The 27,196-nt window shown below is 43.6% G+C and overlaps 1 pseudogene; it reads right to left on the reverse strand.

Moving 5' to 3' along the window:
* LOC138301609 (acidic mammalian chitinase-like) overlaps window positions 1-27,196 on the reverse strand; it is a 63,406-nt pseudogene that overhangs the window by 16,632 nt on the left and 19,578 nt on the right.

Consider the following 27,196-nt stretch of genomic DNA (forward strand, 5'->3'; position numbering starts at 1 on the left):
TTTGTATATAACTTTGCCAATGATGTCATTGGTGATGTTAAGCTCAATCTATAAGTGGAGATGGAAATTTATGCCTTACTAGTCAAGTATCTGGATGTTTATAGCCTGTCATTGTAAAGTTGCTACCACTGTAAATGTGTTTCTATTGAATGTCTTTGTTATAGAGTCCGTTACAACTTGTCTATTTGTTTTGTCATAGTTTCCTGGTTTGGTTTGTTGGGGACTTCATTCAAATCTCCACAAAGTTTGTATAGTGAGTACAACATAGTTCATGTCTCATTCATGAAGCTATACAAGTGAATGATGAGGTAGCTAAAGGCAGCATTTTGGACTGCACCCATTGTTTCTTCAGATATTACATGTAGTTTCCTTATGGAGTCGTATTATACACTTATAGCTCATGGCCAATGGATATACTGGAAGTTAAGGGTCCTGAACATGAGTTGTAAGCCTGAGCCACAGGTGAGGGCCGTTTATGAGAGAGATGGCCTTTAACAAACAATATAGCAGAGGCAGAAGGGCTATAAGGTCACTATGAGTAGCATGTTCTAAATTAAAAAGGGATAACCATGAAAACAAACATTGGAATGTTGTTGCTTCAGGCTTATGCCAGCCATTATAAGCCTTCAGCTGCTACATTGCTTTCAGTGGAGCTCTCAACATTCAAATGTTTTAATTTGCTATAGAAGCTATAGCTAAATACCTTACTTATATATGCCAGTAGTTTTCTCTGGCAAATCACTTCCATAGGCGAGTGCCTGCAGCAGTCTTTCAATCAAGGCTTTATCAGATGATGTTGTACTTACGCTGAGAGCTGAGGGATCTGGTAACCAGCCTGGATATTGGAGATCCCTCCAGCCACTGCAGCAGTCACCATGAGATGGGGCCTGTTGGTCTGAGTGGCTTCCTGCTGGAAGGCTGCAAGCATTTCCTGTAAAGTAACAGAAGAAACCCTATTTTAACAAGTAAAGCAAGGCCAAATCGAAAAAGGGTGTTCTATAGTGATACTTTATTAACTTGAAATGTCTGTCGTATCCAGTTCTATTATTGTAGTCCTTACACTAATCCATCCTTTAAACCCATTGTGCTTCATCGAAAAAAATAAATTGTCTTCAAGGAGGGAGAAACCAACATTAGTTACGTGTAGACTCTGGAAACCCAAGTTCTAGTTCCAATTTACCCTCTTTAATGGATTATTTAATGCTGGCTATATCACTTTACGTTCAGTCTCTCACTTAATCTCATCTACAGAAATTAAGACCACTAGCCAGCATTATTAGGCTCTGTATGAATCAAACACAGGACATTTAACTGCAATGTCTTACTGCACATTAAAGCCTCCCCTTTCTAGTTTGAACACTTGCATTTTTTTAAGGCTGGAAACTGAGTTGACTCTAGTGATATTGCTCTTGAGTTATTAATATTTGTATAGCATATTTATGTCATGGGCATGATGATCATGGTTCTCTGGGGTTCATACAGATTGAGGATTAGTTTGCTGATGTTTGTGTCAGGTTACCTGTGACCATTTTATTTGTATCTGGTGCTTTGTGTAGTGTATCTTATAAGTGTTAAGGTAAAGCAAAATTTGGTACATTCAAACAGTTGTAGCAGGCTGCTGCAAATCAGCTGCATATTCTTTTATAATCTTAGGCTCCCATTCAGAACTTTGTAGTGATGTCTGAAGAGTTATTGTAGGAAATCTAGTAGGATAAATGGACATTGGACAGCTTCTTGTCGAACTTGGCTCTTCGTTCCCAGCCCCAGCAGAGGTCTGCTTTGCCACAGATCCACTGCCACACCTGCCTGTTCCAACACTATCTACTGTAAAAGTACATAATATTGTCTAATGAGAGGATCTCAGTGGCTAAACTGTAGAATTTTATTAGGTGTGCATCAGTGAATTCTCTCTTGACAAAGTCTTTTGAAATATTATCTAATCTTATACTTCTAGATCGTTAGACTAAATCTCCTCGAATTCTATTCCTTTAATTCCTTTTTTTTAAAATCAGTTTTGTGCATATACTACCAACAGTATTTTTTTGATTATTAGTCTTCTGATTGTGATGTCCTTTGACTTCCAAGTTAAAAGTGTTAGATTTGTGCGTGTTATAGCTACAATTAAAAAATGTCTTCCTATGTATTTAATGGCAATAACTTGCTTGTTTGACCAAGCATTACCATTTAATTTATTTGTTTATTTGTTTATTTTTTACTTTTGGCACCCAGATGCCCAGCATTTTATGTACTGGTGTCTAAAGTGTTTCACAGGAAGCCCACTACTTTATTGCCATGCAATAATAATTTATCCAGATTGCCAAAATGCTATGGTGTTTGTCCTGTAGTTTGTTATCAAGTCTTACTCAGTTCATCGTTCAGGGCCTCATTATGAGTTTGGAGGGCAGCAGAGACTGCCCGCCAAACTCTTTGGGCTGAAAGACCGCCCCTCCGGTTTTCCACCGCTGGCTCTATTGTCAGTTTCCTGCTGGGTCAGCAGGCCTAAACAGCATTTCCACCCGCTCTCCCAGCCGGAAACTCTCCATAACATTGATGCTGACTTGTAATCGAGTTGGCGGCAATGTTGGCGTGTGTCGGGGGTGACAGCACCCATCGCGCTTTTCACTGCCAATATTTCAGGCAGTGAAAAGCACAACAGGGCTGCCCAAGGGGGCCCCTGCACTGCCCATGCCAAGTGCATGTAGCACACCATGTCCGCCAGCCTTTGCATGGCAGTGGAACCACAATGCAAAAGCTGGCGATCATGGGGGTTGTAATCCCCAGAGCAGTGCTGCTAGCAGTGCTGCCCTGGTGGATTAAGACCGCCTGCACTGCCAGGCCATCGGCCGGCCTAAAAGTGGAGGTGCCGGCGGTCCGATTATGGTCTTAAGACCACCACAGTCGTAATGAGAGCCTCAGTGTGTACAACTGCCTGATATGCTAGCCAGTAGGAATCACCATTGCAGTAAGCAGTTACTTTTTGTTAGACTGTAACTGCAAGAGTAAATGGGTGCTAAGGTTTTGAATTTCCTAGAATATAACCTGGGCTCTGTACCTTTTATGTAGATAATATCTGCTCCCCTTGTCGCATAGTACATCCCCTCCACCATTTACACTCCATGTTACCTGGACCAGTGTGGTAAAGAGTTGTTTGTCTTGAGGGGGACTTCCTCTTGACCCTGGGTACTCCCAGTCAAAGTCCAGCCCATCAAACTCATACTGTCGTAGAAATTTGATGACAGAGGTAATGAAAGTCTGACGGTTCTGTGGGGTGGAGACCATGGCAGTGAATCTGAAGAGGAAACAGGCAATAGGTATAGAAGTGTCAACACCTGAAGGATGGTTTTCCACAAAGTCTTAGAATTCAACTCCATTTAAAATACTCACGGGGCTGTGCCAAAGTTCCAGCCACCGATTGCCAGCAGAGTTTTCAGATTGCTGTTCCTAGAAAAGAGAGCAGCCAATCAAGACTTTATGGTTCCTACGAAAGTGTGAATTTCATTCAGCATGTGCTGTTGGTGTACATTATTAAATGCATTTCTTCCTATATTTCGTAAACATTTGTCATCCGGCAATAAAATGTCAGCTCAGATCCCCCCCCCCCACTTCAATAACTGTTATATAATGGCTTGTTTATTTGGATATCAGTGCTCACCCTTTAATCATACATCCAGTTTTTTTTATTACACTTTGCACATGTTTTAAAATATGTGTATGTGTGCCACTGATTGTCAGTGTTCAATGTTTTTTTAATCACTAGAACCTTTCCAAGACTGTGCAGGACTTTTCAGATACTTTAATATTACAACTTATGTTTTTTTGTGAACTGCCACACACAGTTATTATATACAGAGCTAATGCCACGTTAGAGCTTGCACTGAAAATTGAGAACGAAAGACAGTGTTTTCGGCAAGAGGGTGGTATGACATTAGAAGATGTTTACCACACTTAAAACAATACACCTAAAATAATAGGATTTATTTATGTTAAACTATGTGTAATAAATATCAACAGTGGTTCATTTTGGAGTCAACAGAGGGCTCCTCAGGACAAAGAAAGGCAGTGTTTATATGTTATCAAGGTGCTTGTGCTTGCTAGGCATTTATACTATGCTCCAGGCTATCTGCTAGCTTTAGTCGAAGTGTGTTAGCTCCTGTTAGGTAAATAGGGCATGGCTTAGAAGGTCAGAAGAAGTTTTCTTAGTAGTCCAGTAGTATGGGAGGTTGAATGGGGATATTGCAGTAGTTCAGCTTGCAGAAGACTGTTAATTATATAAGTAGCTCGGTATAGTTTAAGCTGCGTTAGTGAGGGCATTGTGGATATTGCAGTGGTAGTTGCTGGAAGAGGTGACAATTGGTATAGGGGTAATCAGTTTGTATTTTATTGAACCCCGTACTTCTAGACTGACTGGAGTGGACCATAGAATGGTTATGGGGTGTGTTGAACATATGCAGGGTTAGCATGAAAAGTAGAAAAGGGTCTCTAACAGTGGACTTTGGCTCTGGACAGTGGGGAGCAATTCTCATGCTTGAGAAAGTAAATTCTCAACTTTGTTAAGAAAGGGCTCTGCAAAGAATGCATTAACTTAGTAGCATCTGATAGGTGTTGGGAGGCATGTCATTATCAAGCCAGAGAATAAAATTGATTGCATTATTCTGCTGTTGTCATTTGAATTTGGCTGAGCTTGTTTGATTTGGTGTGATGCATGCCGCGTGTGCTGCATAGTATTCACAGAAAGGTAATTCTATGTACTAAACAAAAGAGGACTCACTGGTTCTTGAGGTTCTGGAAGGAGTTGTAGAGAGTCACATCATTCCACTCAATGGTTGTGATCTGGTTGTTGGACATTCCAGCGAAGGCATAGATCAGGTGAGTACACAGGCATGGATCGATGTTGTCGGGCATAAACTTCCCCAGGCCAGGCCTGTACTGGGCCCAATTGGTGAAGTAGCATGTCAGCTCGTAGGCAGAGCCTGCAGCAGGAATAAAATGTAACTTTCAAACCATGATTTATGAAGGCATACATTTAAAGCGCATTCATTTTTATAAATTTGCTTCATGGAGTTGTAGTTGTGAAAATGTCACCATTTATTTTCTGATGAGTTACGTAGTTTATGGCTTTTCCCTAAAATACAGAACCAACCACAACATTTAGCACTATGAAATAAGTCTTGCTATTCGATGCTCTATCAAGATAAATCCCATCACCAGAGTGGTTTCTAATGAGGAACAAAACAGCCTCATTGAGCCAGGTTTATGAACTTTGCACTCGCTGTCAGTGTCTTCATATGGCCATGGTAACATTCATATAACAATCTGTGATCTTTTCAGAGCAGTGTTAATTTTTATATGCATGTGCTACTACATAGCAAGAACCAGTCTGCAAAGCAATTGAAAACTGCATAGGAAAAGGGCTCTAGGCACTTCCAAAGTGAGTAGAAATTCAGACCTAAACTGATGTCAGTTTTCATTAGAGGGCCTGTCTATTTGGAATAGTCCTGACATCACTGAAGGGAGAGTAAGGCCACTGAAATCTCCTTTAATAGCAAAAGCAACAACTCAAATTTTATTTGGCTCAACGATGGATCTGTCGTTCAGACAATCAGTCATTTTACCAACACTCCACCGCCCTCCTAAACTGAATTAAGTACGTCCATTGCTAAATTTGTTCACTCAACATGTGGAAAGTACTTCTATTGGAACTTTTAAAAAATGAAGATACAGTAAAGTTTAAATAATCGTTTCAATAACCATGTGGCAACAGTTCATACCAGTTATTGGTTTGGGTAATAAATTGATCCTAGTGTATTTTTTAAGTAAAATGCCCAACATGTGCTCCAGTTTTAGTTTCTGAAAACCAATCCTTTAGACATAGGGAGCCATTGCTCTGTTGGCCCCCAAGTATATTTCTGACCTAACCTTTGATTTATGAGAGATATATTTTAGCGCTCCATAACCTTTCTATATTGAGATTTGATTCTCATGATGAAGGATGTACTGCTTGCATGGACTGCATTAGGCAAGCTAGACTGACCAGTCTAGCTATGTTTTTTCCCTTAATCCAAATAAAAGATGATAGAGAAATTATATGAATTCTACTCACAGATTGCAGTGGAACTTTTTACAAAAGTATCTGACATGCCAGGGTAGTCTCATCTGAAAGCTGTAGCAGTTTATACAGCTTATACGTTTTGATTTATTTTGGGTGAATATATTCTACTGTAATCTTATTGTAGGTCAGTCTCTCCGAAGAGAAATGGGCACCATTTTGAAATAAAACTTACCGAGCTGAGCATTAAGCAGGAGTGCAAGACCTTAAAAGAAAGAACACAAATTTTAAAGTGAATACATTTGAACAAAATGACTTTTCAAGAAAGGTGTAGTTTTAGATTTTCCTTGGTGTCAAGATTTTTTCAGATAATATGATGCCAAAAGATGCTGTACGCTGTTTTACAGCAGTGTTAGGCTGGTTTTTAAATTTTTAAAATTCTGGCTGGGGACTGAATTGCCTTAGAGGTGAGACTATGTAATGAAACAAGACAAAGCAGTGCGATTAGAGATGCCATCACAAATGCCATTACATTTCTTCTGTCTTGATTTTGCTTGTTTTTGGAAATCATATCACACTGACCAATGATGGCTACACATGAGAAAATACCTTGATTTTCGTATCTTTAGCAATTGCATATCAGTGAGTTAGTGTGGACAATATAAGTAATTAACAAAGTGTTGTTGAGCAGAAAATGTTGTTTAGTCCATTGCAACGTTTTCTGACAAGCCTTGCTCTTTTGAACAGTGAAAAGTAACTCTACAGTTTTGTTAGCAGGTGCTAATGGACTAAATAGCTGATCTTGTGTTTTTTACCCATTGCCTTTTAAGACATAATCAAATGTATTTGTTTTGGGGAGGCCAAAAGGTATTGCGAACAAGTCAACAGTTGGTCTCTACCAAACCTCAGGAAGAGCTGGGGACTGTCAAGGTACCCATATTCCAATGATTAAAGTATTAGATCATATGTGAGCTCTGTTTTACACATAACAGTTGGGTGTTCACCCAAATCCAAGAAAAGCTAGAGAGCACTAAGTGGGAAAACAATTACAGACCACATTGCCACCATAAAAGATACTGTTTTCGGCACACACATGTCCCATTTTGAGATCTGACACCCTTACAAATAAAAAAGACAGACTGCTCAACCACAAACACACAGTCATGAGATCAGCTGTAAACTTAAGTGGTGTTCCATTCTACCCACCTATCCACAAGGCATGCAGGAGGACATTAAATCTCCATTCCAAACCAATGAGCAGCAAACTGGAAACCATGGTCTAGTGTTTTAGAAATGATATTAAATTCTGAGAATGAGTCTGAGGAAAGCTGGACTTACCCGTAAGGAAGAGTAGCTTTGCCAACTTTGCCTCTGTACTGATCTTAAGCTGGATGTTTCCTGCTTATATACCTACTGCCACCACTGTTATCCTCCAGGTTTGTGATTAGTTGTTGAATTAGTAGGTTGCTATCTTACATTTTGTGTAATTAGTTCCTTTAAATAACTCCAGTAATAATGGTATCACTTTCCTGTCATATTGCCAATTTGCAGAGGCAATTATAGTCCTTTTTGGCAGGGGTAGAATCATGCTAAGGGCCTCTTTCGATCCCCAGAGGTGTGCAACATATTTACCATGCAAACCAAGGAATGTGGATATTGATTATTTTGTGGTTTCCTACTGGTCAAAGCATTTTTATTTCTGCTTTATGTGCTGTATCATATGATGGCATAGATAACCTCCACAGAAGGTTCCGTTTCTGGTGGCATAGGTAAACGTCTCCTTGAAGTGTTGTCACTCTGACTGAAATTAAATAAGTTTAACAGACACAAGGACCTAGCGAAGGTCATCAGCCAGTTGTGCTCTTTAAGAGAATGGTCTATATCTTCAGCATTTATAGCTTTAGAGAAAATTAGGTTTTCTCTGAATTATTCATAACTTTCAATTTAAAAGGGATACATGCAACCAAGGCTACAAGACAGTCAAATCAATATGAAGGACAAAATACATTGAGGCTCTCAGTATGTGCACATCTTTGTAAATCTCATTCTTTGGAAAACTGAACAAATAACATGATATACAAGAAAGATTAGAACATAGCTGCCATGTAGAGATGCCACCATCAACCACGTCTTTGACTGCCTTTTCTTCAGTCCTATTTAATAACAGGCTCTCAACATGGGCTGACGTGAACATGTACAAATGAACATTGCACCTCCTTCTCAGAACCACAACAATGAGCCAAACAAGTTATGATTTCAAGGTTCCTTTTAGGTTTGTGATCCTCATGCTAAAATAAACTTTATACAGGCGATGTACATCCTAAATGTACCAGAAATATATAGCTTACTCTCTGTCTACCTCATCACCCTGTTTAATTTTGGAAGATAACATTACAAATCATCTTTGACCAGAATGTCAATATGAGCTATTACTGGCTGGTTTATTTCTTTATCTGTGTAAAACCAAATACTCACACTTGCACATTGTATGCCCATTTATAACCGTTGTCAAGTTGTGATTGATGAACTGAAAATAAAATGACTTGAATAGTAAACTTTAAACCAGTTTCTCTCTTGTAAAATGTCTTTCAAATATTAGGCAGCTTTTGACCTGTACCTCTCCCAAATTGGGCACTGAACAACAGTTGGTGCTAACTTTCTTCCCACCTAAAGCACCCTACCTTGCATGTCAGGTAATCTGCTCCACACAATGTTTATGACCCTGGCCAAACCGGGGGTGAAGATATATATTATATTATTTTTGTGTGACTGGTAACTTATAATCATTCTGCTACTTTGTTATATGATCTGTTGAAATGTTTCCACATCTGGTATCCTTCTGAACATCATGCACAGTGGTGCTGTGACTATGATCTGCTTCAGGACCAAGTTCTATTTTCTCGATCAGACCAAGAAAAAACTTACTGTTATTGCTATTGCACAGAAGAATGGTGAATAGCAGAAAAGGTGACCTGTTACACCAAATTCCTGCTGACAACTGCTAGAGAAAATCACCTTATTGATGAAGCCAGAAATGTGCTGATTAGTGCTGTGTATGTTCTGGTGAGACCCACATATCCCACACTCACTTATGATGATGACTAAGACCCAAGGCACAAGACTCCGACGAGTGGCTTTAAATGAGCTGTGGATGATTTTGAAAACTCCAAGGACTCCTGGGAATTTCAAAACGTACATTCAGACTGATCTCATGGTAGTTATACAGAAGGAGAATCTGAGTTCTTCTTTCTCTGTAAGTCTTTACTAACACCATGGGAATGCATAGCCATCTGATTTAATTTGACATATGGATGTAAATAAAGAAAACGCACAGTCCCTCATGCTGTTTAAAACCGGCAGGAAAGTATCTACTATTAGTTGACCTCCAACTTCAGAAAACTAGTAATGGTGTATTGTATACTATGTAAAGTAATTTAATTGTAAAGCCCTCAGAAGGTGCACATGGTCAGGAAAGTCTGCCTATTTGGCTTGTTTTGACCAGAAACATTTGCAATGTGAGTTCCATTATCCTATCATGCTTGACAGTGGCACACTATACAAGATACATGGATGAACATAATTAGTTACATACGTGTACAATTGTGGGTACTCCGTGGAATAATAGTACTGTAATAGGAAGAGAAAGCACAACCCCCAATGAACCATCTAACTGTAGTTCTGCATTTAATCCCTGATTCATGATGATGTAATGTCAGTCCTGCACTGGAGAGTCTGTGAGGGCTGTTGCCTTTGAGTCAGCACTATGTTGGTTGTTAAAAATGAGTATTGCCATTGAGTCCGGACATGAACTAGTTTTAAACGTTATGATCATTCAGTTATGCTCTCTTACATCTGTATGAATAGTATTTTTAGGCCCACCATGGTGATGGTTTATTGGTAGTTTATTGGAATGTTGTAATATCAAAAAACAAGAGCTCACCAAGAGTCCAGAAATAGATTTGTTTTAAAAAACAGTTGTTCTCCTTCCTTAGTGGACTTTTAAGTTTGTATACATATTATTTTAAGTGAGCTAGGGGGGTGTTTCATATAAATTTATGAATAGTGTGATCCACAGGGCATCAGTTTCTGTGAACCATAATGATTTGTTTTTAGTTTTAGCCTATGTTGTTATTGTGTACAGTGCCAAGAAACATATGTGCGACAAATAAATGGCCGGAACATAGTTACTTGGATGAGAAGAAATTTACCATTGCAGGTACATTTCAGGGATGGTCAGACCATGGTTTATGCACTCCTGTGTAGTTGCTCAAACATAAATATTCTGGACTTGTCATGAAGCAGCTTATTCAATGTTTATTCATCATGCATCTGTAGTGCCTTGGAGAAAGGTAATTTCCTAGACACCTCCCTTGTTTGAGTCCATAATTGCCTTTTCTTATATTTAGCAACTTTGGGCCTCATATCAAAGGGTTTTTACCCATTCTGTGTCTATGGGGAAATGTGTTGATACATAATGGCTTTAGTTCCCATACATCATTTAATCTACTTAGCTGCATAGTTGCCAAACACTTTAACCAAAACATTTCCTTGTTAATAATCGTTTGTTGCTGTTGCCTCCAAATGGCATCATGGTTATTGTTTCTAATACTTGAAATCATAGTTGATTGATGTTCTGATCTTCTCTTCAAAATATAAAACTTCTCCTGATTTCTGATTACAGGTTTTTAGGCTGATGTGTGTTTAGTCAGTTGTGTTTTTATTTTATTTCAGTTTTCCCAACATACCTCATGTTGCATGGGCATTTAGGTGTGCACACCCAGTAAGGGGAAACGCAGGTGGCATTGGCTTTAAGTTTGATTTTTTCCAACACTTGACTGATGATCTTCTGGATCTTTAATTATACTATTGCAGGGCCCATAGTACAAACATTGGTATGCTCCTCTGATTTTTTAAAGCTTAATCTATTCTTTTTTTAATTTTGTGCGTTATTAATGGCTGGTTATTATGACTTCTGGTGTTTGCCTGTGTATAGGTTTCACTATTTCACTATTTTCCAGTGTATCATTATGATCATTCAGATTTTTTTTTATTGTCGTGAGACCTTTGTGAACATGACTGGTTGGTCTGTGTTTTCTTCGACTTGTTCCCTTAGAGGATTTGTTATTTTTCATCAGTTCTTCTATATTCTTGGTGCATACACTTTCTTCATGAATTTGTTGTATATCTTTTGGTTCTCCATAGCCCCATACTCATGGCTGAATACTCAACACATTTTCTCAAATTAGTTAGGAAAATGATAGATTGAGCCTTAGAGACCAAATATGGAATGATTTAAAATGTAGCATGTTATTTCTGTTTGTGCTTTTGGTGTAAAGGTTTGTCTGTCATGTTTTGCCTTTGTTGGCAATTCTTAGATCCAGAAATTCTATAGTTTGTTTCCTTCACTTTTGTGCCAAGCTATGTTGAGCTATTCTGTGGTTTTTAGTAAGGCTGCCTCACTATCATGCCATATTAAAAGGATACCATCTATAAGTTGCATCTTAAGGCTTAATTACGTTTGTCACTCAATGTTGTTTATTATGTTGTTTCTTTAACATTTCTGCATAAAATTATGAAACTTCTCCAAAGCCTATAGAAGTGCCTGTGAGATGGAGAAAAAATGTATCATTATTTGTGAAAGTTGTACTGTAGTGAGTAGTGTAGCAAATCGTAATGAAAGTTCGATTAGCACCTTGTAAATGATTGATTAATACCATCTATTTTATGGTATTCAGACCATTATTGTGAGAACTTGACACGTTGTAACTAATTTACATAGATTGGGCATAATATGTGTTCCTCTGACGGGGGCAGGGTTTAGTTCCAGTTTCCTCAGAAAATCACCTGTGTCCTTTATAAAAGAAGGCATTGCTTTGAAAATATTTTCATGTAAAAGACATTTTTCTAGAGGTTCATGCATGAAATCCACAGTGTGGATATAATGGGTCTCACAGGTGGATTTGACTAAGTTATTGTGCACTTTAGGTAAAAGATATGTGAGGCATTCATGGATAGCTGGCAAGTGAAAATCATTGTGATTTTTAGATTCCAAGCCATATGCAAGATTTTGTACAGTGTTCAAGACCAAGGTTCTTTATTTTTAGGGTTGAGTGTAAAGCACTCTGTCCCTGGTGAAATCTTTCTATGGGCTTTAAACCACACACATCGGTTTGGTTGGTATGTGGGCTTGCCTTGTAAAATTTGCTTCATTTCATTAGGGAAAGGCATGCATACGTCATGCCTTTTCTGGTGTTTAACCCTCCCCGAGCGCACCCGCCAAGTACTGAGAACATACAAGGCTCCATATTTTCTGTATGGTTTCTGGACTACTTTTTCTCCTTATTTCACAGGCAGCGCGATCTCACTGGGCAGTAGTCGAGCTCTTTGCATGACATCTACCCTGATACATGGCTAATTGCACTTTTGCTGGTTACATGGCTTATTGCACTTTTGCCGATTACATATCTAATTGCACGTTTGCTGATAGGTTTCACTGCAAGTGAACTTCTGTTTCCTTTGGTGTGTCTCCGTCACGCTTCATGGTAGCCCTTGGCTCGCTTATGTGAAACTGTTTTACTTTTCAGTTTACGTGGGAAGAAAGGTCTGGTTAGGAGTTTAAAACGCGAATAGCTCTAACTCGAGCAAACAAGAGACCCGTTGTACTGCCTTTATTTAGTGTCGATTTTAACTCTCTGTCATCACATGCCCGTCAAAATAACTTCCTCAATGACCTGCATTTTGTGCTTTTCCTCGCTGGTTTATTTTTGAATGGTTTAAATAGTCCTGTCTGACCCCTTTACATGTAGCTTTGCTAGGCTCCCTGCTGCCAGTGCTCACACTTCCTCTCGCTTGAAGCCTATCATGTGCCGCTTTTGATCACTACTTAAAACTTTCAGGACTCATTCCTTTGAATTTCCAGACTTCCCTCACCTTCTTAAGATCAAACCTCTTTTTCTGACACCATATCTTTATAGTTCATACCACTTCATATTGCCTACAGAGCTTTAGTTCTACACTGGCTATGGGAAACAGTGTCCCTTTTTCATTCTCAAGGGAATAGTTACTCTTGACTGCTTGTGAGAGTACTGTCTCAGTGTTGGTAGTTATGTTTGTTTAGGTACAATATTCCTACTTATGAGTGCCTCTTGATTGCAAACGTGTGGCAAGGTTAGGTAAATGCATGAGTGGCATCCTTTCTTGAGGGACGCAGGCACGTTTCTCTCTCCTAAGAGAGGGCCAGTCCTGTGGACCTGATCAACTACCCCTTGGCGCTACAGCTGACACGCTGGATGATTATATAAGGAATTAGTGTTTGAGATTTGCACCTTAGTGCTTGAAAACCATTGATGCAAGTCTCAAACAATCTTTAAGGAAAAAAAGTCTGTAAAAATGTCTCCTTCATTGAGTGGAAAAATTCAAATGAAAATCTTTCATGTTTGTCAGCTGATAGTACTTTGAAATGTAAGAGGTGAGATCTTTGTTGACTTGATGACTTATTTGTGACTGTTAGGCAACAAACAAGCTGTTGTGCCATGGATGGAGTTCAGGTCCCATCCTGGACTCTCATCTGAATAATAGTCTTGTTTGAACGTATTTGTGTGACAGGTATCTGGCCAGCAACATCTCACAGGCCAGATCTTTGAAAGACTGTCTACTCTTTTAGAGTACAAGATTGTTTTTTTCCCCATGTTTCCTGTTCATTTTTTGCTACTAGTCACTGCTGGTATTTTGACTATGCATTGATTGAGAAACCTCTAACTGTTTTTTCAGTATATATATATATATATATATATATATATATATATATATATATATATATATATATATATATGTATACCCTTTTATGGTCCATACGTTCATCGTATAAAAGCTCATATTTGGCTTCTCAGCTGCAGGGGCACAACCCACCTTTTTAGGTCGAGCACGCAAATGCTTTAACCTGCTGTAAGAATTGTGGGCTTTTAACCACGCCCACCTCACGTCCAACATTTTTGCTTGTTTGTGGGCTTTCCTTTCAAAAATCACTTGTTATCATTGGTAAATGCTTTTTGTTTGTCCCGCCTTGGCGCGGTTTTGTTACTGCCTTGCAGACTGACCCTGTTACATGGATAATTGCAGTATTGCCAATCCGTTCGACTGTGAGCAAACTACCTTTTCATTTTGTGTCCCTACTTCGTGCTCATGGCAGCCATGTCGCTTTGAATCGGCTCGATAATGTCAACTAATGTTTTACACTTCATTATTCATTTATGTGGCTAGAAAAGTCCAGTTAGGTATTTACAGCGCTAATGGCTCTAACCTGAGCAAATGCGAGACCCATTGCATTACAGATGCTTGTTTATTTTGTCAACGTGTTGTTGCCTCCATTCATTCTTTCCATTTCTGTATGTGAAGTCTTTCGCCATAAGGACAATGGTTCCATCTTTGTGCTTAGCAATATGACTATATTTGGACCATTAGTAAATTCATTTTGAATTTGTCTTCCTCGCTGCTCATTTATATTTTTTGGGAGTTCCAGTAAACATACATTTTGGTGCATCATACAACACCTAGTTTTAAAAGCATCATTGAGTTTTGTGATTTGTGGGTGGCATACATTTTAACTTTTTCTTGAACTGAACTCAAAGTTTACAGGCTGCATTAACTGTGAAGTCTGTTCCATAATGCTAAAAAAAATTCAGTCTCAGGTGACTCATAAATTTGAAAACTAATCGCCAGTTCTAGTGTTGAGGAGTTGTAGGTAGATATAAAGATGTACTTCTGTCTTACACCTGTCCCTCTGATGGAGTTAGTTGATGTTTGGATATATTCATCATGTGTTTAAAAAATATTCTGTACTTGTGTAAGCTAGTTGTTAGGCCTGAAGTGTGTAGTTGTTTCTCACCATCCATGACTGTCTGAATGCTTGTTTCCAAGGTAACTTCTACATCATGTTAAGGTAAAGTTAAGGTTATGTTATGTTGTGTTGGATTGTGTTGTTGTGTTGTGTGTTGTTTTATGCTTTATTGTGTTGTGTATTGTGTTTTTATGTGTTGTTTCGGTAGTGTGTGTTGTTGTGTTGTGCTGTTATGTTTTATTGTGTTATGTCTTGTGGTGTTGTGTTACCTTATTATGTAATGTTATCATGTACTGTAATGTTATTATGTAATGTTTTGTTAACATTATTACACCTAGGGGTAGGGCTGGGACAACCAGGAGGGTGAGGAGAGAGGGCTGAGGCTACTCAAAATTGTGCATAGATAGTCAGGTGTTCAAAAAGCTTCCTGAAATTCATTAAGTTAGGTTCCGACCTGATTAAAGAAGGGGGAGAGTTCCATAAGATGGGGCCCAGAACAGAAAGGCACCTGCCCCTTGCTTTCTTGGTTGCTTAGTTCTTTGACCTTTTCAGGTGGTGTTGTGAAAGTCTGACTCTTGGAGTTGTGCTTATTGTCTCATTTCCAGTTCAGATCTCCTTGGATCCTGTTTTTTGATTCTGCCTTGGGACATATTCCTCAGCACTCATATATACTTCTTTGTTTTTATAATTGCTGCCCTATTTTTAAAATTTTATTAGAATGATCTTATTACATAGATTTTTATAGGTGTGAGCACAGAGTGTTATGACTGTGAGCGCAAGCCACATTCTTCAATTTGTACATTGAATTGTATAGATGTTTACTGTCTTAGTTGTGAACAATTGACCATGTGGTGTTTGTGTTCATAGTCTCTAATGAAAAATAAATCGAAGGCAAAAGTTATAGGATGAAATCATGAGTTTCATGTCAACAATACAGATTTACTCAACTAAATTATAAACATTGAATATAAATGTATAATAGTTGTGCCTAGATCAGGAGTTTGCCTCCGCCTAGGTAAAACTTGTTCTCAGTTTATCTTAAACCCTATGACCAGTGGTATACAATTGTAATCACACACTGAACATGAAGGAAAGAGTGATAAAACACTCAAACTTCCCACAGTATAAATGGGTTTGCTCAAAGTACCCAGAGCTGAAGCCATACAGAATAGCACAGAATATTCCACTCTCTAAAAACCAGCAGTCAGTAATGCTGAAAAGTTATGGTCAAATATAACTCCATATTTTGAAACATGAAATGTCTTCATGTGTTGAAATGTAGAGGCACTCTTCCTCACCAGTTTTTGGAGGCAAATGAGCTGCAAGGTTTTTTATGTAATTTATGTGTAGATCTTTCACACAGTTTGCCCTTTATGGGCATCCCATTCAAGACTCACATATAACTTTGTATCAATCTGCCTTAGAGCTGAAAACCACCTTCTGGTTAACATTTCTCTCATCTGTCGTTGAGACGACTCCTGAGCCCTGTTTGGAAAAGCCTTTGAAATATCTAGTTGCATTATTGAAAAACCTTCATTCATAATTTCTCAGAATTCCAGATTTGACATTAAAGGGGAATTACCAAGTCTGAATTCTGCGAGTTGCTGTAATTGTACGCTTGGTATTACTACACCCTTTGGGTATTCTATTCTAGTATATATGTGCAAAGTAAAACCATGCAAAATGCTCTTTAGCATGTATTAATTGCTTGCAGAGATAGGTGCAGAAACAGATTTCCGTGATGATTCCTTATGGGAGATCTCAGAATATAGTGGTAATAGCACCTTGAGAAATTATCAGCCCTCACCAAATCATGATTTCCAGGTGGCATATTACCACACTGAGAGTCCAGCTGAATTTGAAATGAGAACATAACTTCCTAACTTGTAGACACTAAGCAGTAAACTATACCTATGTGAGAGACTGTCATGTGTGGGTGTTTATGTAACCAATTCAAGGTCAATGTGGATCAAAGCTTCCTTATCTCTGTGAAACCAATGAGTGTAGGCAACCGAACAGGTTATCTTTAAATGTTAAAGTTTAGTACTCCCTGTTGAATTCAGGCTTTGACACTAATGGCCTTCTGTTCTTAGACCACATCTGCTCATCAATTTTACAACGGTCTTGCTATAGTATGCCTATCTTGGATAGCCTTTGTACTTTTTTCCATTTTGCTATTCTTAAGCATGTGTTATAGCTGCCTTTCTGGGAGAAATCCTTTTCCAGGCTTGAAAGCATTCATGAGGGGTTATTCCCGTCATGCAATTTGTTAGAAATAGTTTGCTTGGTATCTACCAGCCATGCTTTTTTATGTCTAGCTTATAACACTTCTTTCCTTGTTAAAACCTGTGCCTCATCAATATTCTGGTATACATGACTCCAAAAGGAGACTCTTGAGTTTCTGCCTGTATCTCATTTTAAGTCACTGTTTACATTGGTGAGCAAGCAAAAAGATTATTTTATTTATCCTTGAATTAGTCTAGTTTTTGCACAGACATGAGAGGTAATCCATTAAGGACCAGATGTATGACATTGTAGGTTTGCATTTCCCAAATAGTGAACTTTAGCGAATCGCTATTAGGAAATCGCACCGACCACCATGTCTGTGATTGCTTTTTAAATAAAGCATTTCTTTTAATGCAGCCAATATTCCATAAAGGAAAACAATATGCGTTTCAAAAAGTAAACTGAAGTTTTCTTTTCAGTTTTTAAGAGCAGTTAGTGGTCCGTGCAAACACTGCCTGCTCTTAAAAAATTTTGCACCCATATTCACAAAAGGGAAGGGTTCCCTTCCGGCCCCTTTACCATTTGCGAATGGGTTACCGGCAAACTGCAAATGTTTTGTGACCGCATTCCTGTCGCAAAACATTCATACATCCCCCTGCGAGTCGCTATTATGAAGGTACACCCTTGACACGCCCTTTCCTAAAACCTAATCGCAAAATAATTTTGGTATATAGAAAAAGGCATTTTTTCAGTCGCAAACTGCCCAGTTCTGCAAATTGTGCCGTTTGCGACCTGAAAATGTTTATGTACATCTGGCCCTATTTGCTTTCAGTGAAATCAATCTATTTGTCTGTAGCATTGATCACATCTGCTTTAAGTATCAGCAATTTGGTAGGGTCATGGGTCCAGTACATGTACCCATTTGTGCCTTTAAAGTGGGGGTGACTTCCAAGAAGTATCTTTGAAGTGCACAGAGGTCCTTTCTTCCTCCCCTGGCTCCAGACTCACTACAGGGGGTTAGCACTGCCTTTTGTGTTGTAGCAGAACATGCCTATTCAGGTGTAAGTGTGAGGCTGTACCCAGCATATTCTGCCCAGGATGGCACATCAAGTCACACCTTAGCTCCCTCTGTGTGTGGCTTTCTGGAGGGAATGCACAAAATCCAATTGTCACCCAGCCCAGACGTTTATTGGAGGCCGGCTGCAGGCACACAGGGCTAAGAGCAGGAAAATGTCAACTTTCTAGAAGTGGTATTTTCAAAACCGTAACAATAAACTTGACTTTACCATTAAAGAGGATTTACTATTGCAATTCCATAGGTTCTAAACATGATATATCTACTCCTTCTCAATTAGGAAGTACAGCTTATTAAATGTAATAAGGAATCCTCAGTGTGAACCTATGAGAGGAGTGGGCCTCACTGTAGTGAAAAACTAATTTGGGAGGTTTTTACTAAAAGGACATGTAAAACTTAAAAGTATATGTCCTGCCTTTTAATTACATGGCGCCCTCCACCATGGGCTACCTAAGGCCTACCCTTGGGGTGGCTTATATGTAATAAAAGGGGAGCTTAAGGCTTGGCATTTTAAATGCAAAATAGAATGGCAGTGCAACTTGAATTGCAGTCCTGAAACATGTTTATGGGCTACTTGAGAGGGTAGCACAAGCAGTGCTGCAGTCCCACTAGTCATATTTAATTTACATGCCCTGGGCATATGTAGTACACTTTACCAGGGACTCATATGTAAATTAAATATGCCAATTGTGGATGTACCAACCAAACAATGTTTAGGGGAGGGAGAAAATGCCCTTTAGCTCTGGTCAACAGTGGCAAAATGCCCGGTCCTAAGGCCAACAAATAGAAATCAGAAAAAAGTGAGGCAAACAGGAAAAATGCTTGGGGGAAGACCACGCTAAGGCTCACAGATCTGGGGGGGTGTTGCTTGGTGCCGCAAGATGGCAGGCGGGGATTGAAGAAGATCCTGCCACCCGGCCCATGATTCATCATCGTGCACGGCCATCTCGACCGGTGGCACGCATCGGATGGCTGTACGGGTGGCCTGAACTGGGGGGGTACTGGAGACCGCTTTGTGGCCGGGTAGCCCCCCCCAGCTATGACACGGAGGGCTTCCCACTGTGAGGCATAAACAGATTGGAGTGGTCCGCGGTCGAAGGTGGCCTCTCTACGGCCAGGGGCTGAGCCACGGAGGCGGGAGATGCCATGAGAGGAAGTGCGGCTACTCTCCCTGCTCCCCCCATACTTGGGAGCCACAGAACAGAATGCAAGGGAGCGTCCCACAGCGGGGTCAAAGGAACTAAAGGAGGCTGATACGCGGCAGTAGAGGACGCCGGTGAAGGAGACGCAACTCCTCTCCCTTCTTCCCCATGCCTGTGGGCCATGTGGTGGAGAGTACGGAGATGGCCCGTGGCTGATGGTGAGCCCCTCTCCTCCCTGTGGCTGAAACATGAGGAGGCTGTGCCATGGAACATCATGTGGCCCTCTCACTTCTCCCCTATGCCTGGGGGCCACAAGGCAGGAAGTGGGGACTGGCCCTAAGCTTAGGGTGCCCCCCCCCAGGCTGAAGTGCGGCGGTAGAGGACACCGTGTGAGGAGATGCGGTCCTTTACCTTCACACCTATGCCTGGGGGCCTGAGAGGCTGATCGAGGAGGAGCAGCCCGCGAAGGAAAGTGGGTCCAAAGCTGAAACGCGGCAGCAGGTAAGCAGCTGGAGGGAATTGCGAGAAGCAGTACAGCTGTTCTTCCCTCCCCCTATAACTGGGGGACTTGAGGTTGGTGCTGCTGTTGTGTAGGCTGAAGCACAGACTGACAGGTAGCTGGCGGAGGGGTGGTGGCGGCTGGGCCCTGAACGGAGCAGACATCAGTGCTAGACGGGCTCCGACTACAAGGGGAGCCCAGCCCTGAACCATCGCCTGGTCTGAGAGGTGGAGTGCGGCCCAGCTGGCGTCAGTGAGTGTGCCTGCTCCACGAAGACGATGACATGCGCAGGAAGGCCTCCTTGGGGCCTAACCGATTCAGTTGCTGGATGGCGCTACTATGGAACAGGCGATTCAAGGACTATGGAAGGAGGTGGTGAATGGTTAGCTGGTGTGCTGATGTGGAGTAAGATGCTGGCTACGCCTATGTGGTCTGACCCAGATACCCTTAGCATCTGTGCTTAGTGAGGCTTAACTGAGTAGGTGGGCCTCATTTGTTGAAGACTTACTGACAGACAGTCTGCATAGCTCTCCTTCATTCATGGACTACTCCTACCACAGCGTTGTGGGGTGTGAATGGTTGACCGCCACCACTGCTTTGCTGGCTGCTGGTCTGCAGTGCAGAGCTTCGCTTCACTGCCTCTGTGAGCCCCATTGTTTTGAAGTTAACTGCCCTGGCCATCTACCTGGTTTCATTGACTGGGAGAAGGGGGTTAATTTCCGGACAGGAGGCTACCATCTGTGTCCCCCCCTGTCACGGTCGCGCACTGCTTGGGTGCCATGAGTAGGAGAGGAGGTCTGGCCCTCGATGGAGGGCCAGATAGAGGGACCTATAGTTGCCCCCCCAAAGGCTCAACATGACCAGGAGGCCCCAACGCCCAACTTTCATAATGACAAGCTCAACAAGTTCCTGAAAGCCATAGCAGCAACATGGCAAGATCTGCGCAGCCGTGTGGATACTGTGACAGTGGAGGTTGGCCTATTGCTGGACGATCAGAAGAATTTTTCCGCTGGCGTAACAAGTATGGCGAGTGAACTTAAGGACTTGCGACCGCTGCTAAAGAAACTGGAGGGACAGGTCCAGTTCCTCACCACAAAGGTGGTGTCCAGGAGCTGGAGCACCAAGCTGAGGATGCAGAGGGCCGATCTCAGTGGAACAAACTCAAAATAGTAGGATTTACGGAAGGAGCAGAAGGCTCAGATCCGGTTTATTTTTTTGAGGAATGGTTGGCTCAAACAGTGGGGGCAGACTGTCTATCCTCGCAATATTTAGTGGAATAGGCGCACAGAGTACCGGCCCGCACACCTAAAGCTGGAGAGCCTCTTAGACCAGTGTTGATTCATCTTCTGAATTATAGAGACAAAGAAATAATACTGCAAAAGGCACGAGTAGCAGCGCTATTAGAGCATGAGAACGCTTGCATTTATCTGTTTCCTGATTACACGGCTGCAGTCCTGCAGCAGAGAGCCTCCATTAATGGAGTCAAGAAACAGCTGTGCCAGGCTGGCCTAAAGAACTCACTGCTGTTCCCAGCTAGGCTCAAGGTCATAACTAACGGCACCAGCTTCTTTTTCACCAAGCCCACAGATGCTTGGGACTGGGTGGAAGAGCACAGATATCAGGCTTTCACGTCGTCCTCACCACAAGTATGCATTCAGCAGCCACAAAGAAAGAAACAATGAAAGAACACTCTCCGCAAATCTGACCAGGACAAAACAAGCAGTGCTCCTACTTCAGCACGCATGGAACAAAAGCAGGCCCTGACAGCGGCATCCACACTTGGCTGGCAAAGGGATTGCTCCCATCACAGCATAGCGGGGGCGCCAATCAGAATCAGAGGTCTCGACCGGAGACGTCCCCTCTGAAATACTGTCGGAGGTCACCCCGCAAACAGCAGACTCATTGATCTAGCAAGGTCTTGATTGATTGAACGAGAATTGTATTTTTCTGGCCTCCTCATGTTGCCAGTGAGATGAGTAGAGGAAATATACTTTATGTTCGAGATGGGATGCTGTATCATGTAAGTGTTAACCATTGTGGACCCGGTGTCACACACGCCGCCTCTGCAAAATCGAATTGGTTAAAAGTGTGGGCCATCCAGCCTCACTCCCCACTCCAGGGTGCTCAAGGCTCTTGCTGTTGAGCATAGGTTGGAATTTTACATTCAAGGTTTGGGCGTGCTTCTGTGTTTGAAGACGCCCTGGGATGGGAGTTGCGGGTAATAGTTATAGGAATAATCTAGTTTATGGAAGATACATAGGCCCTTATTACAACCCTGGCGGTCGGTGTTAAAGCGGCGGTAATACCGCCAACAGGCCGGCGGTATAAAAAATGGGATCACGACCACGGCAGAAACTGCCAAAACATACAACCACTGTGATGCTCTGACCGCCAGGGCGGTAGCAACAAACACCACGGCGGTAACCGCCAACAGCCAGGCGGAAGTCAATGTACCACCCACCCCATCACAGAGCACCCATCTGCCAGCTTTTCCAGGGCGACACCAACGCCATCAAAAGCACAGCTTGGAAGGGAAACCACTCACCTCGCGACACTCAACAAAGAACCAGGACGCCATGGAGCCCGAGTTGCAAGTCCTCCCCATGCCAGTCTACCTCCTCATCTACCAGGAGTTCCAACGGCGACGACCACGGTGAGTACTGCACCTAGGAGACAGGGGAGGGGGGAACACGCAACACACCACACCCCCACCCCCACTCTCACCCACAACACCATACACACAAACACATGCATCACCATTACATTTATACTCCATAACCCCCTGGAAGAACGCAAGGACAAAAGGAATAGAGTCAAATCAGTGATATATTAGAAATAGTCAGATATACGTAAGAATTTCAAAAACAGTATTTACAAAAATTTACAATATGTACATAAGGTGGTACATTGTCCACTACAAATGTCCATGGGCCACTGGGCCAAAACTCATAGGCCAAGCCCACACTTGACTCCTGCCTCAGTACTGGGAGAACACTGCAGGGGCATCAGGTTGAGAACACACAGACACCTCAGGGGGAGGGTGAAGAGGGTGCACCTCAGCCGGAAGATGGTATAACGCCACTGCTCCTGGAAGGGGCTCCATCCCCAAAGTGATGTCCTGGGTAGTGTAAGGCCACAGTCTCTCAAGTGGGTGGGTTGCCCACTGCATGGTCCTGGGTAGTGCACAGCCACAGTCTCTTAAGTGGGTGGTCTGCCCACTGCTTGGTCCTGGGGAGTGCAAGGCCACAGTCTCTCAAGTGGATGCCTTCTTCCACTGGTTCTGGAGCGGGCTTTCTGCCCAGTGTGCTTCATCCTGCCAAGGATAGGGTGAGTGGATGCATATATCCACTGGTTCTGGAGGGGAATTTCTGCCCAGTGTGCTTCATCCTGCCAAGGATTGGGTGACTGGATGCATATCTCCACTGGTTCTAGAGGAGGCTTTCTGCCCAGTGTGCTTCATCCTACCAAGGATTGGGTGAGTGGATGCATATCTCCACTGGTTCTGGAGGGGGCTTTGTGCCCAGTGTGCTTCATCCTGCCAAGGATAGGGTGAGTGGATACCTTCTTCCACTGGTTCTGGAAGGGGCCTTGTGCCCAGTGTGCTACATCCTGCCAAGGATTAGGTGAGTGTATGCATATCTCCACTGGTTCTGAAGGGGGCTTTGTGCCCAGTGATGCAACACTTGGGGTGTGGCAGTTCACAGTCCCTCACCTGGGTGTCTGAGGCACGAGATTTGCAGGGACCAGGTTGCATGATAGTCCATGGAGCCAGGGCTAGACTCCATCCGGCGACGGCTACGGCTGCAAACTGGTGGTAGTGCCGGGGCTGGTGGGGGTGCTGCCAGTGTTGGAGGGAGGCTCCAGCCCTACTCCTGCAGCCTTGGACGGCTGCCCACTGGGGCTGCTGCCAGTGGTGCTACTGTCAGCGGTGCAGGTGGCGGTGTTTGCGGCGGGGCCTGTGGTTGTGCTAGCGGCGGTGCAGGAGGCAGTGCTGGCCATGGTGCAGGTGCCGGTGCTGCCAGTGGTGGAAGGAGGCTCCAGCCCTTTTCCTGCAGCCTCGGACGGCTGCCCACTGGGGCTGCTGCTGCTGACAGTAGTGGTGCTTGTGGCGGTGCAGGTGACGGGGCTTGCGGTGGTGCTAGCGGCGGGGCTGCCGGCGGTGCTGGCTGCAGTGCAGGTGGCGGTGTTGGCAGATGTGCTGGTACCCACCAGGCCTTCAACTGCAGCCTCGGACGGCTGAAGTCCCTTGGCTGGTGTTTTCTGCCCCTTCCTGACCTTGGCAGATGGTGGTTTGACCTTGGGTCGGGCAGCTGGAGTCTTTGAGGTGGCCTTGCTGGATGGTTGTGGCTCCTTACCCTTGCTGGATCCTGTCCCCCTCTTCACCTTGCCAGGTAGCGGAATGGTTTTGGCCTTGGCAGGTGTGGATGGCACACTGGCTGGTCTGACGGGTGCCCCGTTTGAGCCTTTGATAGCTGCAGGAACCACAGCAGACGATGATTTGGTGGCTGGGGTGCTGGGCTGGGTTCTGGCCAACCTGGCCCGAGGGGAAGGACGGGTGGGGGAGGGTTAGGGAAGAGGTCAAAGTTGGCCAGGAAAAGCTTCTTAGGGACACTGGGGCGGGAAGAGGCAGAGGGTTTGGGAGTGGAGGAAAAGGGAGTAGTAGTAGGGGGTGTCTGTCTGCTGAGTTTGGGTGCAGGTGCATGGGCTGGATGCTGTTGTGAGGTGGATGGCTGTTGGTTGGGTGGGTACTTGCTTTTGTGTACTTTGGGAAGAGGGATCACAGACACACTGGGAGAGGACACAGGGGACGTGTGCACGGATGTGGGGGTGGTGACTGCCAGAGAGGGGTGTGTTGTGATGGACGTGATGGTGATGGAGGTAGTGGATGAGAATGTAGTGCATGCAGGTGTGAGTGGAGTCACTACTGGGAGGGAGGTGGACGAGAAGGAGGAGGGGGACACAGTGGAGGCCATGGATGTTGGTGTGTCTGCATGGGGATGGTGCTTGTGTGAGTGCCTGTGAGATGAAGTGTGGTGCTTGTGTTTGCCTGAGCCACTTTTGTGTGGTGATTTGGGTGAATGCTGGTCTGAAGGTGTGCTTGGGATAGGTTGAGGTTGGGGTGATTGGGACTGGGTAGAGGAAGTTGGAGCAGGGAGGCTAGAGACAGGGACAATGGCTGCCATCAGTGCGGAGGCCAGAGCCTGAAATGCTCTCTGTTGGGCCACAACGTCAGAGTGAATGCCCTCCAGGTATGCATTTGTTTGTTGCAAATGCCTCTCAACACCCTGGATGGCATTCATTATGGTTGACTGCCCAGCAGTGAGGGATCTCAGGAGGTCAATAGCCTCCTCAGTGAGGGCAGCAGGGCTGACTGGGGCAAGGCCTGAGGTGCCTGGGGTGAAGGAGATGCCCACCCTCCTGGGTGAGCGGGCACAGGAAACACACTGAGGGGCTGCTGGGAGGGCGGTGCTGGTAGGGGGGATGGCCGCTGTACCTGTTGTTGGGGTGGGCACAGACGTGTCCGCCACCACCAGGAAGCTTCCATCGGAGGAGGAATCGCTGTCTGTGGTGTCCCCTCCTGTCCCCGTCGTGGTGCTCCCCTCGCCCTTCATCCCACTGTTGCCCTCACCGTCAGTGGATTCGGCCTCCAGGCCCATGTGGGATGCTGCTCCCTCCGTCGCTGGTGCCTCTGCTCCTCTGCCAGATGATGCTAATGCACACAAGGACAGGGTGACAAAACAAAAAGGGGGGGGAGAGACAGAGGATACACTTGGTCAGTGCCAGCAACAACACTACCGTTGGCATAGACAACTCACAGGGAGAAGCCCTATGCACTAGGCCAGTGAAACTCAAAGTACGGCCCGGGGGCCGCATGTGGCCCTCCTGACCTTTACCTGCGGCCCGTGGTCAACAGCAGCACTGGGCTGCTGTTTTCTCCACTCAGCACTAACATCAAAAAGTTGTCAAATAAACAGTCACATATTTATTTAAAAGTTAATTGAAGTTAAAGAAAGAAGTAACTATGGTGTCCTGGACCGCTTAACTTTAGGAACACCTTAAGTTTTAAAGACATCTTGAGGCCTGAAAAAATATGATAAAATCTTTTCAGAATTCAAAAAGTGTTTTTTAGTAATATGCAGAACCGTTTTAATTCAATACACCAGATTGTGCACTGAGAGAGTATTTTTTTAAAGTTATAGTTTTTAAACATGAATTTAGAAACATTAATTCTTCCCCCAACCCTCACAGCAATGCCAATAGTGAACTAAGAGGCAAGTCAGTTGTTATGTGCACTATGTGGGTGGTGTGGGTCTTTCTTATACATGAACAGCATTATAGTTTAGTAAATCAAACATAGGAGAAGGTTGTATACAGTGCACACAATGAAGCCCTATATTTCTAGGTTCTCTTATATGTGATAGTGAAGAAAAGGGAGGGAAAGTGAACTAGATCAATTGCCTAGGACCAAACAATTTGGATAAGTGAGGAAGCTGGGATTAATCCCAGGTTTTTTGGTTTCACATAGCGCAATTCAGTCACTCAATGTATATGCTTCGCTTCGCATACACCCACCTTACCGCCAACCCTCAGCCCAAAACCCATGACCGCAACCCTGCTGACATCAATGTGGCCCTCGGTCACATCACAGGCCAAACTTTTTGGCCCCTGGAAAAATGTTTGTGAGTACCCATGCACTAGGCCATGCACTACCAGTAACTAAGATAGTCACCAGCCCATGGGGTACAATGTCTAAGGCTATTAACTGCACTCCTGAAACCCACAGGACCCTGCCCAGTAGTAGATGCCCACAAACACTATTGGGGGTGGAGTGCTTCAGAGCCTGCCCAACAAGGGACCTATCCTGCCATGTTCGCCCTGGCCTAGGGGCATCCACAGCCCACATCCCCCACAAAGGTAAACCTTAACGGGTACACAGTCTTGAATCTGAATTTATACTCACCCCCTTGTGGCTGCTGTGATGCCTTCAAGCACCCATCTAACTCCGCATAGGCCACCGCCAGGATGCAGAACATCAGGGGAGTCAGGATACGACGGGCACCCCTTCCTCGTTGGGAGGCCAGCCCCAGCTGGGCCTCCGCCATCTTCCTTGCCCAGCGGCGCAGGTCCTCCCACCGTTTGCGGCAGTGGGTGCTCCGCCTGTCAAAGACCCCCAGGGTCCGCACCTCCTAGGCGATGGCACACCAAATACCCTTTTTCTGATAGGCGCTGACCTGCATGGAAAAGACAGCAGAAAAGGGAATTAGTTAACCATCCAGACCGTCACACTCATGGCCCACTAGATCCCTCCCATCCCCTGACGCACATACATTGACCACCATACATGCAGCACCCTGGCCAGGATGCCTCAGCC

This window comes from Pleurodeles waltl, chromosome 6 (assembly GCF_031143425.1).
Source record: "Pleurodeles waltl isolate 20211129_DDA chromosome 6, aPleWal1.hap1.20221129, whole genome shotgun sequence".
Classification (NCBI taxonomy): domain Eukaryota; kingdom Metazoa; phylum Chordata; class Amphibia; order Caudata; family Salamandridae; genus Pleurodeles; species Pleurodeles waltl.